Here is a 19,588-nt window from a genome sequence, read left to right as displayed (position 1 = left end):
TTATTGAAATCAAAAGTTGTATTTGGTAACATTAGTAAATGCACTGTGAAGTAACACGAACAAACAATGAAAAGCTTTATTTTTATTAACTAAGATTAACAAAGATTAATAAATACAGGAACAAATGTATTGTTCATGGTTAGTTAGCCTAATACATGAACTAATGTTAACAAATCAAACCATACTCTAAAGTGTTACAAACAACTAATTTACTCTGAACTCAGAAGTGCTTACCCCATTTTTTATTATTAATATTGGTTAGTAAGATTTAACCTTAATAAACTACAGTATTTTCAGGTTATATATATATAACAATGTGTAGATTTTTGTAGAAAATGACAAACATTTTTGTAGAAATCATTTAGGTGAAGGTGTGAGTGAGGTGAACATTTTCAGCTTTTTTTCCAGTGTTATTATTTGCAATAAAAGTTCAAGTTACATGGTTTGTGAGTGAAGTTGGTGTTGAGTTTTATGACACTCTTTTTCTCTGTTTCAGAATACTGATTCACAAGCATTCCTTTACTGCATTTCAAAGGTAAAGAGTTAATTAGGGACATGGCCACAAATAAAAAATGCTTCAGATTTAGCTTGTTGATAAGAAAATCGTTATAGTTTAAAAATGATCATGAATATAAAAGCTATTAGAAAAAAACTGTTTTGTTTATGCCACAAATAATTAAGACTACATTTACCCATCCATTCTCCAAACCACTTTGTAAACCTGCTGTATGGTCGGTCCATCACAGGTTTTAGGCAGCATATTTGACATAACTCAGCTTCTAGAAAATATAAGAGTATTTCAAAAAAAGACTTTCTTGAGATAAATTCCTAAAATTATCTGTATTCTACATATAGATAAAATATCATAAAGTATCATAATCATTATCATAAAGGCATATTTCATTATGTTGTCATTATTTTTTTCAGACTGACTGATCAGAGCACATCCTGCATTTTCTGCTGCACTTTTCTCTCTGGTTAGTATTAATATTGTTTCTTAAGCTGTATTATGGCATTTTCATCCCATCAGCATAATTGTAGTCCCTGTGCCTTAATATGGCTGTTTTTATATCTTGTTCAGGTTCCTTGGGTTTTGCCGTTTTCTACAGAGAGCAGTTTATTTAATTTCTTACTCCACGTCCTCCACCTTCACCACCCACCCACCACCTACCCCCTCCACCTTCACCCCCACCCCATCACACGACCTACCCCCTCCACATTCACCCCACTCAACCCACCGATCCACCACCTACCCCCCCCCCCAAAAAAAAAAAAAAAAAACCTTTATTGCAATTTACAAGTTTACACAGTGTCTCTTTCTTTGTTCTTGTTTAACTGTTTGTTTTCTTCCTGAGAGTACTACAGGTTTTATCTTTTTAGGCTCAACAGCTGTTACATCTGGAGAACATTCAAAGTATGTGCCTACCTAAGTGAGAATGTCCAATTAAAATGAATTTGACTTAACAAATAAGTGCATTTAAATATGTATTACTTTTGAGTATTAAAAAAGAAATCCATGGCTACTTTTTATGATTTGAGACTTGAAAGTAAAATCTCTACTTTTAGAAGTTACTTAATTCACTGAAATTAGTGAGTTAAACAGATAAATTTGTCAAGAATAATTTTTTGTCATTTCTTTTTATCTCTTCATATTTTAAAGGATGCCACGGAAAGGAAAGAGATCTCAGGCTCAAAAAATTCGTTGGAGAAAGTTGGACCTGGAGGATGACCAGACCAGACCCTCCAGGATTAACCAGGTACTATTGATATCTGTGTCTTGCAACATGCTCATTTCAGGGCACCTTAATGTTTGGGACTAGGGCTGTCACGATTTCACAAATGCGACCACATCCAATTTTAACTTGCAAATTCTTCAAAAATGGTCGTATATGACGACTTTTTTGGTCGCAGCCTGGACCCTGCAATGCTAATCATAATGACTTTATCACTCTATACAACACTTTTAAATAATATAATCTCTGCCTTATTCTATGATTTTCAAATACACCTTTTATAAGTGACTCAAATTTACAGTGCTTGCAGAGATGGAGTAGCATTTACTGTGAACTGGTGTCGATCTGCTTTGATCTCAGTGCTGCGCATATACTTATTTAATTAAAATATTGCAATTTTTTAAATAATCACACTAAGCCAAATTGTGATTTCGATTTAATTTCTGTTAATCGTGCAGCTCTAGATATAAACAAAAAAACATCAATGCTCACTTGCTATAAGTATATGAATATCAGTAGATTGCCAATTGATAATCTCCATTAGGGATGCACCGATACCAGTATCAGTATCGGGCCCGATACTGAGCTCATGTACTCGTACTCGTAAAAATGCCATGAAACCAATAACCAATACCAGGCAGCGTGTGTAGGCTACAGTACAGTGTTTGTGTCCAGACAAAGAAACACTGACAACAGAGGGGATAAAAAAGAAGGCTGTTTATGAAGTAAATGTATCTTATTAGTGGAAAATTAAACAAAATATAATAACACATAGATGTGGTATGCGAGCTGATCAGAGAAAAACATGCAGTGGATTGAGAGCAGTGCGAGCTGGTCGAGCGCATCCCTTTTTCACAGACGTCAGTGGAAAGTTTGTAAAAGACACATAAGCCGTGTTTACATTTAAGTCTTCACAGTTAGTTTTGTACATGTAAGCAGCTTTCTCTACCATGAACAAGATTATAATGTTATGTAATTTTTTTCAAGTAGTGCAATTCAACAAGATTAAAAAAAACAAAAAAAACATTTGTCATTATTTTACTACCATACAAGCAGTTCTGTCTCACACACATGCAAATCCGTATAGCACATTTATTATAATGTAAATTGTTAAAATAAATTAATTAATCTTTCATTTTAAATGCCTTTTCTTTAGTTTTTTAGTTTATCTTTAATAATGTTTAACAAAAATGTCTTTGTCCCAAACACTATGAAGTGCAATTTAAAATTTAACAGAGATTCTATAACACTAATTTTTACCTACAGCCTAATTCCATGAATGATTATTTACAGGTTGAACAGGCCAGCACCAGTGCAGCTGTAGCTCAGTTTTCAGTAAGAACGTATGCAGAAGGTGGTGATATTGCACCCAGGGTTTTGTCTGTGCAGGCATCTCATTGTCAAGGTGATGATAGATATGAGAGTTTCTCTAGAAATCATCAGTGCACGTGTGTAGCGTTGACATTTTTAGCTAATCAGAGTGAAGGGATTACGTTCAAGATGCCTGACCTTGATAGAGTTTTAGAGGAGGGAGATGCGTGTTATGTCTATATTAAAATGCAGCTTATTGCTGAAGGGAGGTTTAATCGCAACCATCTGACAATGGAGGAAGTACCGTTGAGCGTGGCATCATTTCACCGGACACATAATGTGCTGAAGTCAGGAGTGATGTTTGGATACCTCAGAGCCACAGGGCCCCCTGGCACTGAAGAGTGGTGGCTTCCTCTCACTGAAAGACTGCAGTGTCTCTCAACAAATGTCAGGCATGCTCTGCTCCTTGTTGCTCCAGAGTGTATTGCTGTGTTCAGAGACAGATCTGGAAGGTACGGATACTTTGATTCTCACTCGAGGACTGCTGCAGGCTTGCCCCATCCAACTGGCCATGGAACTGCTGTCATGTTGACTTTCACCCACCTGAGTGACATGGCAGACAGAGTTCTCAAGATCTTCCGGGATCGTGGTGATGAGACCAGCTATGAATTTATGCCTGTGTCTTTTGAAGCAGAGCAACAGTCTGTCCAACTGCCTTCATCTGTTTGTGAACCGGTATCACAAGTGACTTCAGCTCTACCAGAACCAGCAACAAATGTTGGAGCCAAAGTAAATTTTGTTGGCTCAGGAGCTGAAAACAGAGATGTGGCAGATAAAACAAATAAGCACCGAAGAAGAAAAGAATTGCGTAAAACATTTAAAATGTCAAAACAAGGCAGTGAACCTAAGAACCCGGCTGCACCTTATGCCACCAGGAAACATAAAAAAAGGGATTGTGAGAGACGGAGGTATGCCACTTCTTTGCAATACCAATCAAAGAAAAAAGAAGCAAATAAGGTAAAGTATAATCAAGATGTTCTCTTCCGAAACCAAATGAAATGGTCTATAGTGAGAAAATACAGCACAGATGCTCTCTTCCGGAAGAAGATGAAAGAAAACATGAAGAAGAGGTACAGCACAGATGCTCTCTTCCAGAAGAAAATGAAAGAAAACATGACGAAGAGGTACAGCACAGATGCTCTCTTCCAGAAGAAAATGAAAGAAAACATGACGAAGAGGTACAGCACAGATGCTCTCTTCCAGAAGAAGATGAAAGAAAACATGACGAAGAGGTACAGCACAGATGCTCTCTTCCAGAAGAAGATGAAAGAAAACATGACGAAGAGGTACAGCACAGATGCTCTCTTCCAGAAGAAGATGAAAGAATACAGTAAGAAGCGGTACAGCACAGATGTTCTCTTCCAAAAGAAGAAAAAAGAGTACATTAAGAAGAGGTACAGCACAGATACTCTCTTCCAGCGGAAAATGAAAGCCTACATGGTTAACAGATATGCAGGTGACCCAGAGTTCAGAGCACATCACATCCTGCGATGTACGCTGCGCAAGACCCAGAAATGTGCGGGTGATGCTTCATATCACGTTCTTCATCGATTGCAATGCGCACTGCGGATCAAAAATAAATATAAACCATATATCCGTCCCAGCCAGGAAACACCCCAGCCTTGTGTTAACAAAGTGATGGAAAGTGCCATACATGCATTCCGGTGTAAGATTCAGCATGGCCCTACACATGTCTGCACAGTCTGTCACAGAGCCCTGTTTCCTAATCAAGTCAAGGTCTGTAATAGAACAAGTTATTACAAAAATGTTCATGTTGCAATGTCTTGCCTAACTGGGAAGTATGTTCACGCTTGTGATAATGCCTGCTCAGGTTCCTGCGTAGTTCCGGAAGAAAGAAGACAGGAATGGATTTGCCACACTTGTGACAGCCACCTCAAGAGAGGACAGATGTCTTCAATTGCAGCAGCCAACAAACTGGAGTTGCCACCAATCCCTGCGGAATTGGATGAATTAAATGTCCTTGAACGTCAACTCATTGCAAAAATTTTACCATTTGCAAAAATAGTTGCATTACCCAAAGGACAGCAGAGAGCAGTACGTGGTGCCGTCGTGTGTGTGCCCTCCGAGATGGAGAAGACTGTCAACTCTCTGCCAAGACCAAGAAGTGAGGCCCAGCTGCTGCAGGTGAAGCTGAAGAGACATGTTAAGTTCAAAGGATACCAGCAGTTCCACACGGTGAACATGCATAACGTACTTGCAGCTTTATCGAAGCTGAAAGCAATGCATTCGGAATACAGGAATATCTCCATAAGAGAAACGGCTATATTCGAAAGTCCCATAGATGAGGAAGCTGATGTCTCTGAAAGTCACCTAGACGAGGAAGCTGAAGTCTCTGAGATGCAACAAGAAGTCGATGTTGCTGAGCAGGATGAGCAACACGTTAGCGTCGAGGAAAAGGATGAGCAACACGTTAGCGTCGAGGAAAAGGATGAGCTTCGACCCGGGCTCACATTAGACACGTGCATGCAGCCGCCCGACATCGGACAGGAGATCTTGTCGTACGGTGAGGGAATATTTAGTATCGCACCTGCACAAGGACAAAAGCCTGTTGGATTTTTCAAGATCCCAAAGCTGGAAGCTATGGCTTTCCCTGTTCAATTCCCCACTGGACAAAATTCCATTGACGAGGAAAGACAAATTTCAATATCTCCCAGTATGTATTTCAACGTGAGATTGTTCAGCGTGGACACGCGTTTTGCAAAAGATCAGAGTTATCTTTTCTTTGCACAGTTTGTAACAGAAACGCAACTGGCTAGAAACAGCATGTCTATTCAGTTGCGAAAAGGCAAACCTCTCACAAGAGATGGCCGAAGAATTTCTAACAGACTGCTTCAAGACAACCGGGAGATTGAAAGATTGGTACACAACAGAGACGCCACGCGGTTCATGCAACCACTGAGAGGCTCTCCATCGTATTGGGAGAAAACTTTGAGGGATCTACAGGCCATGATAAGACAGTTAGGAACCCCTACGTTTTTTTGCACATTCAGTGCAGCCGAAATGAGATGGCCTGAAGTAATTACAGCAATCAAGGCCCAGCAAGGTGAACACGTCGACTTTTCCGAGCTTGACTGGACGACAAAGTGTGAAATCCTCCGAAGCAATCCGGTCACTGTCATGCGTATGTTTGAGAAGCGGGTGGATGCGCTAATGACTCATCTGCTTTTGTCGCCTGCCCAACCCATTGGTAAAGTTGAGGACTACTTTTACCGAGTGGAGTTTCAAGCTAGAGGAAGCCCACATATCCATCTTCTTGTTTGGATAAAGGACGCACCCGAGTTTGAAAAGGACTCTGATAAGGATGTTTGTGACTTTATTGACCGCAACATAACCTGCCAGTTGCCCGATCCCTCGGCTGATCCTGAGCTTCACAAGATCGTCACAGAGGTCCAGCTTCACAGCAGGAACCACTCAAAGTCCTGTAAGAAGGGAAATCTATTGTGTCGATTTGGGTTCCCCAAATTGCCGGTGTCTAGCACCACGATCACTCGTCCGCGACCACAGCGTCCTGAAGAAGAGGATGACACGGACGCTTCTCCATCTGGAAGCTGCATGTTTGCATCTAAACAACCACAGCGTCCTGAAGAAGAGCATGAGAAAGAGCAAAAGCAAGCAGACAGAAGGAAGTTGAGACGGGAGGCTGCTCAAAAGGCAATGAGTGAAGCCAGGACAAAACTCAAGCCGGTGTGGGATCTGTTGAATGACCCCCAAGCCTCTTTTGACAGCTTGTCAGACCTACTGACAAAGAGTAAGTTGTCCATCGATGACTACAATGAGAACGTCGAAGCATTGTCCAATGCCAACGTGATTCTGCTGAAGCGTGATCCAAAGGAGTCTTGGGTGAATGGATACAATCCCGATTTGTTGAGGGCATGGAACGCTAATATGGACATTCAGTTTGTTCTTGACGCTTTTAGCTGCGTTATGTATATGCTTTCGTATATTTCCAAGCCGGAGCATGAAATGGGCGATTTACTTAAGAACGTAATCAAGAGTGTGCGTGAGACGAACGTTAGCGAGGAAGATGAAATGAAGCAGATAATGCAAGCCTACTCAAAACACAGGCAAGTTAGCGCTCAGGAGTCTGTGGCACGAACATGCAGCTTACCGTTGAAGAAGTGTTCACGAAGTGTTGTGTTTCTACCGACGGATGATGACGCGCTTAAGATGAGTCTTCCCCTAAGCGTCCTACAAAACAAAAATCCTGATTCGGAGGATGTGTGGATGTCAGGGATGATAGAGAAATACAGAGCAAGGCCTCAAACGCGTGACTTTGAGAAGATGTGTCTGGCAGAATTTGCTTCGGAGTGCCGCATTGTGTACGGTCAACAAACAAAAGGCAAGAATGTTCACCAGCTGCTCTACGGCATGGGCTTTTTTCAGAAAAGAACTGGGAAGGCTGCAGTTATTAGGTATGCACGTTATTCGGAGGAAAAACAACCCGAAAAGTTTTACAGTAGATTACTTAAGCTTTATATGCCACATCGAAGCAACGAGCAGCTAAAACCGCCTAGATTTCCGACATATGAAACATTTTACAAGAGTGCAAAGGTGGAACTACCCTGGACAACCCCTGGTTTGCTTTTCCCTGTCTGCGCCATAGTGCAAGCACACAAGGAAAAATTCGAAAAACACAGCGACGAGGTGGATAAGGCGTTCGATCAGCTGCAACAGCAAGGGCCACCCGAGAACGCATGGGCCGCCTTTGCACCAGAGATTGAAGTGGATCGTTTAGAGTGCGTTGCAGAACGACAAGACATCAATCCAGATGATGAGGATGTACAAGATGATGTCCCAGAATTTCAGATTCTTGAACATGGAGATGGAGTCGTGCCACAAATAGAGGCACCCCAGATGAGCATCGAATTTGTCAGGAGGTTGTTTAGAAGTCTAAACGAGACGCAGGCAGCCATATTCTACACGGTCTGCCAGTGGTGTCAGAAGCGTGTGTGGGGTCATAATCCAGAACAGTTTTTCTACTTCGTGTCAGGTGGTGCTGGTTGTGGCAAATCACACGTCATCAAGTGCATATACACGGAAGCGACCAAGATTCTGCGACAACTGCCTCGACTACGAGAGGAAGGAGATCTATCCGTGCCTACGGTGCTCTTGAGTGCGTTTACTGGAACGGCAGCGTTCAACATATCCGGTAAAACTCTGCATTCCATCTGGAAACTTCCAAGGAATCTGAAGCCACCGTATCAAGGACTTGGAAATGCCCTAGATGAACTACGAGCAAGACTACGCGACGTGGAGATTCTTATCATCGATGAAGTGTCCATGATTTCGAAGGATCTTTTTGCCTACATAAACTGGAGATGTCAGCAAATCAAAGGCAGCAAAAAACCTTTCGGGGGAATCTCTGTCCTCGCCGTGGGCGACTTTTACCAACTGCCACCTCTGGGTAAAGCCAAACCATGCTTGTGCCTATTCGGCCATAGAAGTACAGAAGGCACTTCGGTACAGAAGGCACTCGTTATTAAAGATTTTAAGAACTCTCTAAAAACTCCATAGTAACCATCTTTGACAACTACCAACCACCTAGTAACACCATAGCAACTAACAAAAACACCTTAGCAACCACCCTGAACACCATAGCAACGTCTAGAAATGCTCTAGTAACCACAAAAAACTCTAGCAAGCACCCAGAACACCCTAGCAACTGCCTAGCAACCACCTAGAACACCTAGCAACTGCCTAGCAACCACCCAAAACACCTAGCAACCACCCAGAACACCCTAGCAACTGCCTAGCAATGCCCTAGCATCCACCCAGAATACCATAGCAACTGCCTAGCAACACCATAGCAACCACCCAGAACACCCTAGCAACCACCTAGCAACGCCCTAGCAACCACCAAGAATACCCTAGCAACTGCCTAGCAACCACCAAGCATACCCTAGCAACTGCCTAGCAACCACCCAGAACACCTTAGCAACTGCCTAGCAACACCATAGCAACCACCCAGAACACCACTAGCAACATGCTAATCAAGCTAGTATCATGCTATCAACATGCTAATCAAGCTAGCATCATGCTAGCAACATGCTAATCAAGCTAGCATCATGCTAGCAACATGCTAATCAAGCTAGCATCATGCTAGCAACATGCTAATCATGCTAGCATTATGCTACCAACATGCTAATAAAGCTAGCATCATGCTAACAACATGCTAATCAAGCTAGCATAATGCTAGCAACATGCTAGCAACATGCTAATCATGCTAGCAACATGCTGATCAAGCTAGCATAATGCTAACAACATGCTTATCATGTTAGTATCTAGCTAAAAACATGCTAGCAAAATGCTAATCATGCTAGCATCTTGTTAAAAGCATGCTAGCAACATGCTAATCATGCTAGCATCTTGTTAAAAGCATGCTAGCAACATGCTAATCATGCTAGCATCATCCAACCAACATGCTAATCATGCTAACAACATGCTAATCCTGCTAGCATCATTCTAACAGCATGTTAATCATAGTAAATCATGCTGGAATGTAGTAAATCGTAATAAATCATCTTAGAAACAGTGGTGAATTTTGCCACTGCAAGCACCACTTCACATTTTCTTCAGGAAATGTACATTCTAGTTATTAGTGGTGCTTGCTGAAAGCAAGGCATCACTATTGTTATTGCTCATACTTATTATTCTTATTATTATTATTATTATTATTATTCTGGACAAAGTTTGGCGCGTAACTCGCCCCGCACTGTTTGTCACAGACCCATGAATGAGGTGTCAAATCGACCGGCTCATTGAGGAGAGGTGTGCTATGACTTTTATCGGGGATCGGGGGTGCGGTGTTCACCCCAGGGGCGAAAAAGCGGCCCAAAAAGTTCCATTGACTTAACATTGCGACGAAATTTGAGCACTCATAGCTCTGAGCGAGGATTTCGCAGAAACGTGTGATTTGCCACATTTGAAGAGGCTGACAGGCTCTGTAAGAACATACCTCACAATGGGGTAAAAGTTGCACCCCTGGGGGGCAGGAGCGTCCCAAAGTTGCCCCATTGACTTACTATGGGGAAGGAATGTCCCGTGAAACACACATGCTTTTCCTACTATGGTAAATTGCATAGGGATTTTGTAATGAACGTAGCTCTGGATCACAGTATCATAGAGACAAGGGGGTGGGCTCATTTTACTCAGACGACCAATCAGTCTCTTAGGATCATTGTGAAGCTATCAAGCCACGCCCTAGCAACCATTTAGAGCACCTTAGCAACAAGTCCCATAGACTTCCATTGAAAGAGTTCAAAGGGATATCTCCGGACTGAATTGTCATAGAAACTAGAGGGTGGTCTCGTTTGACTTGGGGCACCAAACAGCCAATCATGAATCACCTCAACTCTTCCTAGCCCCTCCCTAGCAACCATTGTCGAGCACCTTAGCAACCAAAATCCGAGAGGGATATCTTACATTCTGAAAGTCACAGAGGCATGGGAGTTGGTTTATATCATTCATAGTGACAAGAAGCCTTTGGAGTTTCATCATTGGCAGCTGCCAAGCCACTCCCTAGCAACCAAACAGAGTACCCTAGCAACCAAAATTCAAAGAGGGATATCTTCCATTCTGAATGTCACAGAGAAATGGGAGTTGGTTTATATCATTCATAGTGACAAGAAGCCTTTGCAGTTTCGTCATTGGCAGCTGCCAAGCCACTCCATAGCAACCAAACAGAGTACCCTAGCAACCAAAATCCAAAGAGGGATGTCTGCCATTCTGAATGTCACAGAGAAATGGGAGTTGGTTTATATCATTCATAGTGACACAAAGCCTTTCAGTTTCATCATTGGCAGCTGCCAAGCAAATCCATAGCAACCAAACAGAGAACCCTAGCAACCAAAATCCAAAGAGGGATGTCTTCCATTCTGAATGTCACAGAGGCATGGGAGTTGGATTATATCATTCATAGTGACAAGACGCCTTTGCAGTTTCATCATTGGCAGCTGCCAAGCCACTCCTTAGCAACCATTGTCGAGCACCTTAGCAACCAAAACCATAGAGGGATATCTTCCATTCTGAATGTCACAGAGGCATGGGAGTTGGTTTATATCATTCATTCTGACAAGCAGACTTTGCAGTTTCATCATTGGCAGCTGTCAAGCAAATCCATAGCAACCAAACAGAGAACCCTAGCAACCAAAATCCAAAGAGGGATATCTTCCATTCTGAATGTCACAGAGGCATGGGAGTTGGTTTATATCCTTCACAGTGACAAGAAGCCTTTGCAGTTTCATCATTGGCAGCTGCCAAGCAACTCCATGGCAACCAAACAGAGTACCCTAGCAACCAAAATCCAAAGAGGGATATCTTCCATTCTGAATGTCACAGAGGCATGGGATTTGGTTTGAATCATTCATACTGACAAGCAGCCTTTGGAGTTTCATGATTGGCAGCTGCCAAGCCACTCCTTAGCAACCAAACAGAGGACCCTAACAACCGTTTATCAAGACCCATGTCTCTGCATCAGAACATCGTATAGAGATGGGGGTTGGCTGTTTTGTTTTGGTTGGGAAACAGTCTGTAACTATCACCATGGTAACTGAATTCACACCCTAGCAACCGTTTAGAGCCTCCTAGCAACCATATTGCAACATATAGAAGCCATATTTCAGCTCCACAACATCGTACAGACATAGTTGTTGGCTCGAATGCAATCATGTACAACACCCTAGCAACCAAGTGGAGAGTTTTGCCACTGCAAGCACCACTTCACATTTTCTTCAGGAAATGTACATTCTAGTTATTATTATTCTTATTATTCTGGACAAAGTTTGGCGCGTAACTCGCCCCGCACCGTTTGTCTCAGACCCCTGAGTGAGGTGTCAAATCGACCGGCTCATTGAGGAGAGGTGTGGTATGACTTTTCTAAGCGATCGGGTGTACGATGTTCGCACAGCGGACGAAAAAGCGGCCAAAAAAGTCCCATTGACTTTACATTGGGAGTTCTAAAAATATTTGAATCCCAACCGACGTTTTCACACACACACCACTCCAAAGGGCCTGACACCCCTGCGTCTCTCCCTCTCTCTCTCCCTCAGAGGATTTATATTATCAAGCAGCCAATAAGTAATGGCCTAAAATCTTCATAGCCACACCCTAGCAACCAGTTACAGCACCCTAGCAACCACTAAGAGCTCCCTAGCAACCACCCTAAACCAAAAAAAAAACATTTTTTTTATTTTTTTTATTTTTTAAAGCAATTTTACTCTCGTGGCCTTGCGATATCGCTCCATGCTTGTGCCTATTCGGCCATAGGCACGAGGCCGCAGGCCGAGTGCCGTACTGAAGGCACTCGTTAGTAAAGATTTTAAGAACTCTATAAAAACTCCATAGTAACCATATTTGACAACTACCAACCACCTAGTAACACCATAGCAACTAACAAAAATATCTTAGCAACCACCCTGAACACCCTAGCAACGTCTAGAAATGCTCTAGTAACCACCAAAAAACTCTAGCAACCACCCAGAACACCCTAGCAACTGCCTAGCAACCACCCAGAACACCTAGCAACTGCCTAGCAACCACCCAGAACACCTAACAACTGCCTAGCAACCACCCAGAACACCCTAGCAACTGCCTAGTAATGCCCTAGCATCCACCCAGAATACCATAGCAACTGCCTAGCAACACCATAGCAACCACCCAGAACACCCTAGCAACCATCTAGCAACGCCCTAGCAACCACCAAGAATACCCTAGCAACTGCCTAGCAACCACCAAGAATACCCTAGCAACTGCCTAGCAACCTTAGCAACTGCCTAGCAACACCATAGCAACCACCCACAACACCCTAGCAACCACCTGGCAACAGCATCTTGCTAAAAACATGCTAGCAACATGCTAATCATGCTAGCATAATGTTAGCAACATGCTAATCAAGCTAGCATCATGCTAGCAACATGCTAATCATGCTAGCATTATGCTAACAACATGCTAATCAAGCTAGCAACATGTTAATCATGCTAACATTATGCTAGCAACATGCTAATCAAGCTAGCATCATACTAGCAACATGCTAATCATGCTAGCAACATGCTAGCAACATGCTAATAAAGCTAGAATAATGCTAGCAACATGCTAATCATGTTAGCATCTAGCTAAAAACATGTTAGCAAAATGCTAATCATGCTAGCATCTTGTTAAAAGCATGCTAGCAACATGCTAATCATGCTAGCATCATCCAACCAACATGCTAATCATGCTAGCAACATGCTAATCATGCTAGCATCATTCTAACAACATGTTAATCATAGTAAATCATGCTGAAATGTGGTAAATCGTAATAAATCATCTTAGAATCATGGTAAATCGAGGTAAATAATGCTAAAACTTGGTATCTCATGGTATCACAACATGGTAATTGTGTTAGCATCTGCACAGTGGCGAATTTTGCCACTGCAAGCACCACTTCACATTTTCTTCAGGAAATGTACATTCTAGTTTTTATTATTATTATTATTCTGGACAAAGTTTGGCGCGTAACTCGCCCCGCACCGTTTGTCACAGACCCATGAATGAGGTGTCAAATCGACCGGCTCATTGAGGAGAGGTGTGCTATGACTTTTCTAAGCGATCGGGTGTACGATGTTCGCACAGCGGACGAAAAAGCGGCCAAAAAAGTCCCATTGACTTTACATTGGGAGTTCTAAAAATATTTGAATCCCAACCGACGTTTTCACACACACACCACTCCAAAGGGCCTGACACCCCTGCATCTCTCCCTCTCTCTCTCCCTCAGAGGATTTATATTATCAAGCAGCCAATAAGTTATGGCCTAAAATCTTCATAGCCACACCCTAGCAACCAGTTTCAGCACCCTAGCAACCACTAAGAGCTCCCTAGCAACCACCCTAAACCAAAAAAAAACATTTTTTAATTTTTTTTATATTTTTTAAAGCAATTTTACTCTTGTGGCCTTGCGATATTGCTCCATGCTTGTGCCTATTCGGCCATAGGCACGAGGCCGCAGGCCGAGTGCCGTACTGAAGGCACTCGTTATTAAAGATTTTAAGAACTCTATAAAAACTCCATAGTAACCATATTTGACAACTACCAACCACCTAGTAACACCATAGCAACTAACAAAAACACCTTAGCAACCACCCTGAACACCCTAGCAACGTCTAGAAATGCTCTAGTAACCACAAAAAACTCTAGCAAGCACCCAGAACACCCTAGCAACTGCCTAGCAACCACCTAGAACACCTAGCAACTGCCTAGCAATGCCCTAGTATCCACCCAGAATACCATAGCAACTGCCTAGCAACACCATAGCAACCACTCAGAACACCCTAGCAACCACCTAGCAACGCCCTAGCAACCACCAAGAATACCCTAGCAACTGCCTAGCAACCACCCAGAACACCTTAGCAACTGCCTAGCAACATCATAGCAACCACCCAGAACACCCTAGCAACCACCTGGCAACAGCATCTTGCTAAAAACATGCTGGCAACATGCTAATCAAGCTAGCATCATGCTAGCAACATGCTAATCATGCTAGCAACATGCTAATCAAGATAGCATCATGCTAATCATGCTAGCATTATGCTACCAACATGCTAATAAAGCTTACATAATGCTAACAACATGCTAATCAAGCTAGCATAATGCTAGCATCATGCTAATAAAGCTAGCATCATGCTAGCAACATGCTAATCATGCTAGCATTATGCTAGCAACATGCTAATCAAGCTAACAACATGCTAACCATGCTAGCAACATGCTAATCAAGCTAGCATAATGCTAGCAACATGCTAATCATGCTAGCATTAGGCTACCAACATGCTAATAAAGCTAGCATCATGCTAACAACATGCTAATCAAGCTAGCATAATGCTAGCATCATGCTAATCAAGCTAGCATCATGCTAATCAAGCTAGCATCATGCTAACATTATGCTAGCAACATGCTAATCAAGCTAGCATCATGCTAGCAACATGCTACTCATGCTAGCATTATGCTAGCAAAACATGCTAATCAAGCTAGCATCATGCTAGCAACATGCTAACCGTGCTAGCAACATGCTAATCAAGCTAGCATAATGCTAGCAACATGATAATAATGCTAACATTAGGTTACCAACATGCTAATAAAGCTAGCATCATGCTAACAACATGTTAATCAAGCTAGCATAATGTTAGGATCATGCTAATCATGCTAGCAACATGCTAATCATGTTAGCATCTAGCTAAAAACATGCTAGAGACATGCTAATCATGCTAGCATCTTGTTAAAAGCATGCTAGCAACATGCTAATCATGCTAGCATCTTGTTAAAAGCATGCTAGCAACATGCTAATCATGCTAGCATCATCCAACCAACATGCTAATCCTGCTAGCATCATTCTAACAACATGTTAATCATAGTAAATCATGCTGGAATATGTTAAATCGTAATAAATCATCTTAGAAACATGGTAAATCGTGGTAAATAATGCTAAAACGTGGTATATCATGGTATCACAACATGTTAATTGTGTTAACATCTGCCCAGTGGCGAATTTTGCCACTGCAAGCACCACTTCACATTTTCTTCAGGAAATGTACATTCTAGTTAGTGGTGCTTTTTTAAAAGCATCACTATTGTTATTGCTCATACTTATTAATGGTGCTTGCTGAAAGCAAGGCATCATTAGTGTTCTCTTGCATACTTATTATTAGTGGTGCTTGCTGAAAGCAAGGCATCACTATTGTTATTGCTCATACTTATTATTCTTATTATTATTATTATTATTATTATTCTGGACAAAGTTTGGCGCGTAATGCGCCCCGCACCGTTTGTCACAGACCCCTGAGTAAAGTGTCAAATCGACCGGCTCATTGAGGAGAGGTGTGCTATGACTTTTCTAAGCGATCGGGTGTACGATGTTCGCACAGCGGACGAAAAAGCGGCCAAAAAAGTCCCCATTGACTTTACATTGGGCATTCTAAAAATATTTGAATCCCAACCGACGTTTTCACACACACACCACTCCAAAGGGCCTGACAGCCCTGCGTCTCTCCCTCTCTCTCTCCCTCAGAGGATTTATATTATCAAGCAGCCAATAAGTAATGGCCTAAAATCTTCATAGCCACACCCTAGCAACCAGTTTTAGCACCCTAGCAACCACTAAGAGCTCCCTAGCAACCACCCTAAACCAAAAAAAATTTTTTTTTACATTTTTTTGTATTTTTTAACGCAATATTACACTCGTGGCCTTGCGATATTGCTCCATGCTTGTGCCTATTCAGCCATAGGCACGAGGCCGCAGGCCGAGTGCCGTACTGAAGGCACTCGTTATTAAAGATTTTAATAACTCTATAAAAACTCCATAGTAACCATCTTTGACAACTACCAACCACCTAGTAACAAAATAGCAACTACCAAAAATACCTTAGCAACCATCCTGAACACCCTAGCAACGTCTAGAAACGCTCTAGTAGATCATAGAAACACCAAGGTGGTCTCGTTTCACTCAGGGCATCAAATGGCCAATCATGAATCACCTCAACACTTCCTAGCCCCTCCCTAGCAACCATTGTCGAGCACCTTAGCAACCAAAATCCTAGAGGGATATCTTCTATTCTGAATGTCACAGAGGCATGGAAGTTGGTTTATATCATTCATAGTAACAAAAAGCCTTTGCAGTTTCATCAATGGCAGCTGTCAAGCAACTCCATAGCAACCAAACAGATTACCCTAGCAACCAAAATTCAAAGAGGGATATCTTCCATTCTGAATGTCACAGAGGCATGGGAGTTTGTTTATGTCATTCATACTGAAAAGCAGCATTTGGAGTTCATCATTAGCAGCTGCCAAGCCACTCCATAGCAACCAAACAGAGTACCCTAGCAACTATTTAGCAAGGCCTATATCTCTGTATCAGAGCATCGTATAGAGATGGGGGAAGGTTTATATAATTCAATATTGACAAGAAGCCTTTGGAGTTTCATGATTGGCAGCTGCCAAGCCACTCCCTAGCAACCAATCATAGTACCCTAGCAACCAAAATCCAAAGAGGGATATCTTCCAGTCTGAATGTCACAGAGGCATGGGAGTTGGTTTATATCCTTCATAGTAACAAAAAGCCGTTGCAGTTTCATCAATGGCAGCTGTCAAGCAACTCCATAGCAACCAAACAGATTACCCTAGCAACCAAAATTCAAAGAGGGATATCTTCCATTCTGAATGTCACAGAGGCATGGGAGTTGGTTTATGTCATTCATACTGACAAGAAGCCTTTGGTGTTTCATGATTGGCAGCTGCCAAGCAACTCCATAACAACCAAACAGAGTACCCTAGCAACCAAAATCCAAACAGGGATCTCTTCCATTCTGAATGTCACAGAGGCATGGGAGTTGGTTTATATCATTCATACTGACAAGAAACCTTTGGAATTTCATCTTTGGCAGCTGCCAAGTAACTCCATAGCAACCAAACAGAGTACCCTAGTAACCAAAATCCAAAGAGGGATATCTTCCATTCTGAAAGTCACACAGGCATGGGAGTTGGTTTATATCATTCATTATGACAAGCAGCCTTTGGAGTTTTATGATTGGCACCTGCCAAGTCACTCCCTTGCAACCAAACAGAGGACCCTAGCAACCAAATTCCAAAGAGGGATATCTTCCATTCTGAATGTCACAGAGGCATGGGAGTTGGTTTAAATCATTTATACTGACAATCAGCCTTTGGAGTTTCATCATTGGCACCTGCCAAGTCACTCCCTGGCAACCAAACAGAGGACCCTAGCAACCGTTTATCATGACCCATGTCTCTGCATCAGAACATCACATAGAGATGGGGGTTGGCTCTTTTGTTTTGGTTGGGAAACTGTCTGTAACTATCACCATGGTAACTGATTTCACACCCTAGCAACCGTTTAGAGCCACCTAGCAACCATATTGCAACATATAGAAGCCATATTTCAGCTCCACAACATTGTACAGACATGGTTGTTGGCTCGAATGCAATCATGTACAACACCCTAGCAACCAAGTGGAGAGTTTTGCCACTGCAAGCACCACTTCACATTTTCTTCAGGAAATGTACATTCTAGTTATTATTATTATTATTAGTGGTGCTTGCTGAAAGCAAGGCATCACTATTGTTATTGCTCATACTTATTATTCTTATTATTATTCTGGACAAAGTTTGGCGCGTAACTCGCCCCGCACCGTTTGTCTCAGACCCATGAATGAGGTGTCAAATCGACCGGCTCATTAAGGAGAGGTGTGCTATGACTTTTATAAGCGATCGGGGGTGCGGTGTTCACCCCAGGGGCAAAAAAGCGGCCAAAAAAGTCCCATTGACTTAACATTGCGACGAACTTTGACCACACGTAGCTCTGAGCGAGGATTTCGCAGAAACGTGTGATTTGCCACATTTGAAGAGGCTGACAGGCTCTGTAAGAACATACCTCACAATGGGGTAAAAGTTGCACCCCTGGGGGGCAGGAGATGCCCAAAATTGCCCCATTGACTTACTATGGGGAAGGAACGTCCCGTGAAACACACATGCTTTTCCTACTATGGTAAATTGCATAGGGACTTTGTATTGAACGTAGCTCTGGATCACAGTGTCATAGAGACAAGGGGGAGGGCTCATTTTACTCAGACGACCAATCAGTCTCTCAGGATCATTGTGAAGCTATCAAGCCACGCCCTGGCAACCATTTAGAGCCCCTTAGCAACAAGTTCCATAGACTTCCATTGAAAGAGTTTAAAGAGATATCTCCAGACTGAATTGTCATAGAAACATGGGGGTGGTCTCATTTGACTCGGGGCAGCAAACAGCCAATCATGAATTACCTCAACACTTCCAAGCCCCTCCCTAGCAACCATTGTCGAGCACCTTAGCAACCAAAATCTAAAGAGGGATATCTTCCATTCTGAATGTCACAGAGGCATGGGAGTTGGTTTATATCATTCATAGTGACAAGAAGCCTTTGGAGTTTCATGATTGGCAGCTGAAAAGCCACTCCCTAGCAACCAAACAGAGTACCCTGGCAACAAAAATCCAAAGAGGGATATCTTCCATTCTGAATGTCGCAGAGGCATGGGAGTTGGTTTATATCATTAATACTGACAAGCAGCCTTTGGAGTTTCATGATTGGCAGCTGACAAGCCACTCCCTAGCAACCAAACAGAGTACCCTAGCAACCAAAATCCAAAGAGGCATATCTTCCATTCTGAATGTCGTAGAGGCATGGGAGTTGGTTTATATCATTCATACTGACAAGCAGCCTTTGGAGTTTCATGATTAGCAGCTGATAAGCCACTCCCTACCAACCAAACAGAGTACCCTAGCAACCAAAATCCAAAGAGGGATATCTTCCATTCTGAATGTCACAGAGGCATGGGAGTTGGTTTATATCATTCATACTGACAAGAAACCTTTGGAAATTCATCATTGGCAGCTGCCAAACCACTCCATAGCAACCAAACAGAGTACCCTAGTAACCGTTTAGC

At 42.4% G+C, this 19,588-nt stretch overlaps 1 protein-coding gene across 1 annotated transcript in view; it reads left to right on the top strand.

Moving 5' to 3' along the window:
• The first annotated feature begins 927 nt into the window (after positions 1 to 927).
• Positions 928 to 19,588, top strand: part of LOC308697563 (von Willebrand factor A domain-containing protein 7-like) — a 91,416-nt gene continuing 72,755 nt past the window's right edge. Inside the window, exons 1-3 of the mRNA XM_081376889.1 lie at positions 928 to 977; positions 1,082 to 1,414; positions 1,661 to 1,757. The gene's annotated coding sequence lies outside the window, so the exon portion shown is untranslated. The remainder of the gene's footprint in view (positions 978 to 1,081; positions 1,415 to 1,660; positions 1,758 to 19,588) is intronic.

This window comes from Scardinius erythrophthalmus (genome assembly GCF_964197995.2).
Source record: "Scardinius erythrophthalmus genome assembly, chromosome: 1".
In the NCBI taxonomy this organism is placed as follows: Eukaryota; Metazoa; Chordata; class Actinopteri; order Cypriniformes; family Leuciscidae; genus Scardinius; species Scardinius erythrophthalmus.
This window is presented reverse-complemented; position numbering and strand designations above follow the sequence as displayed.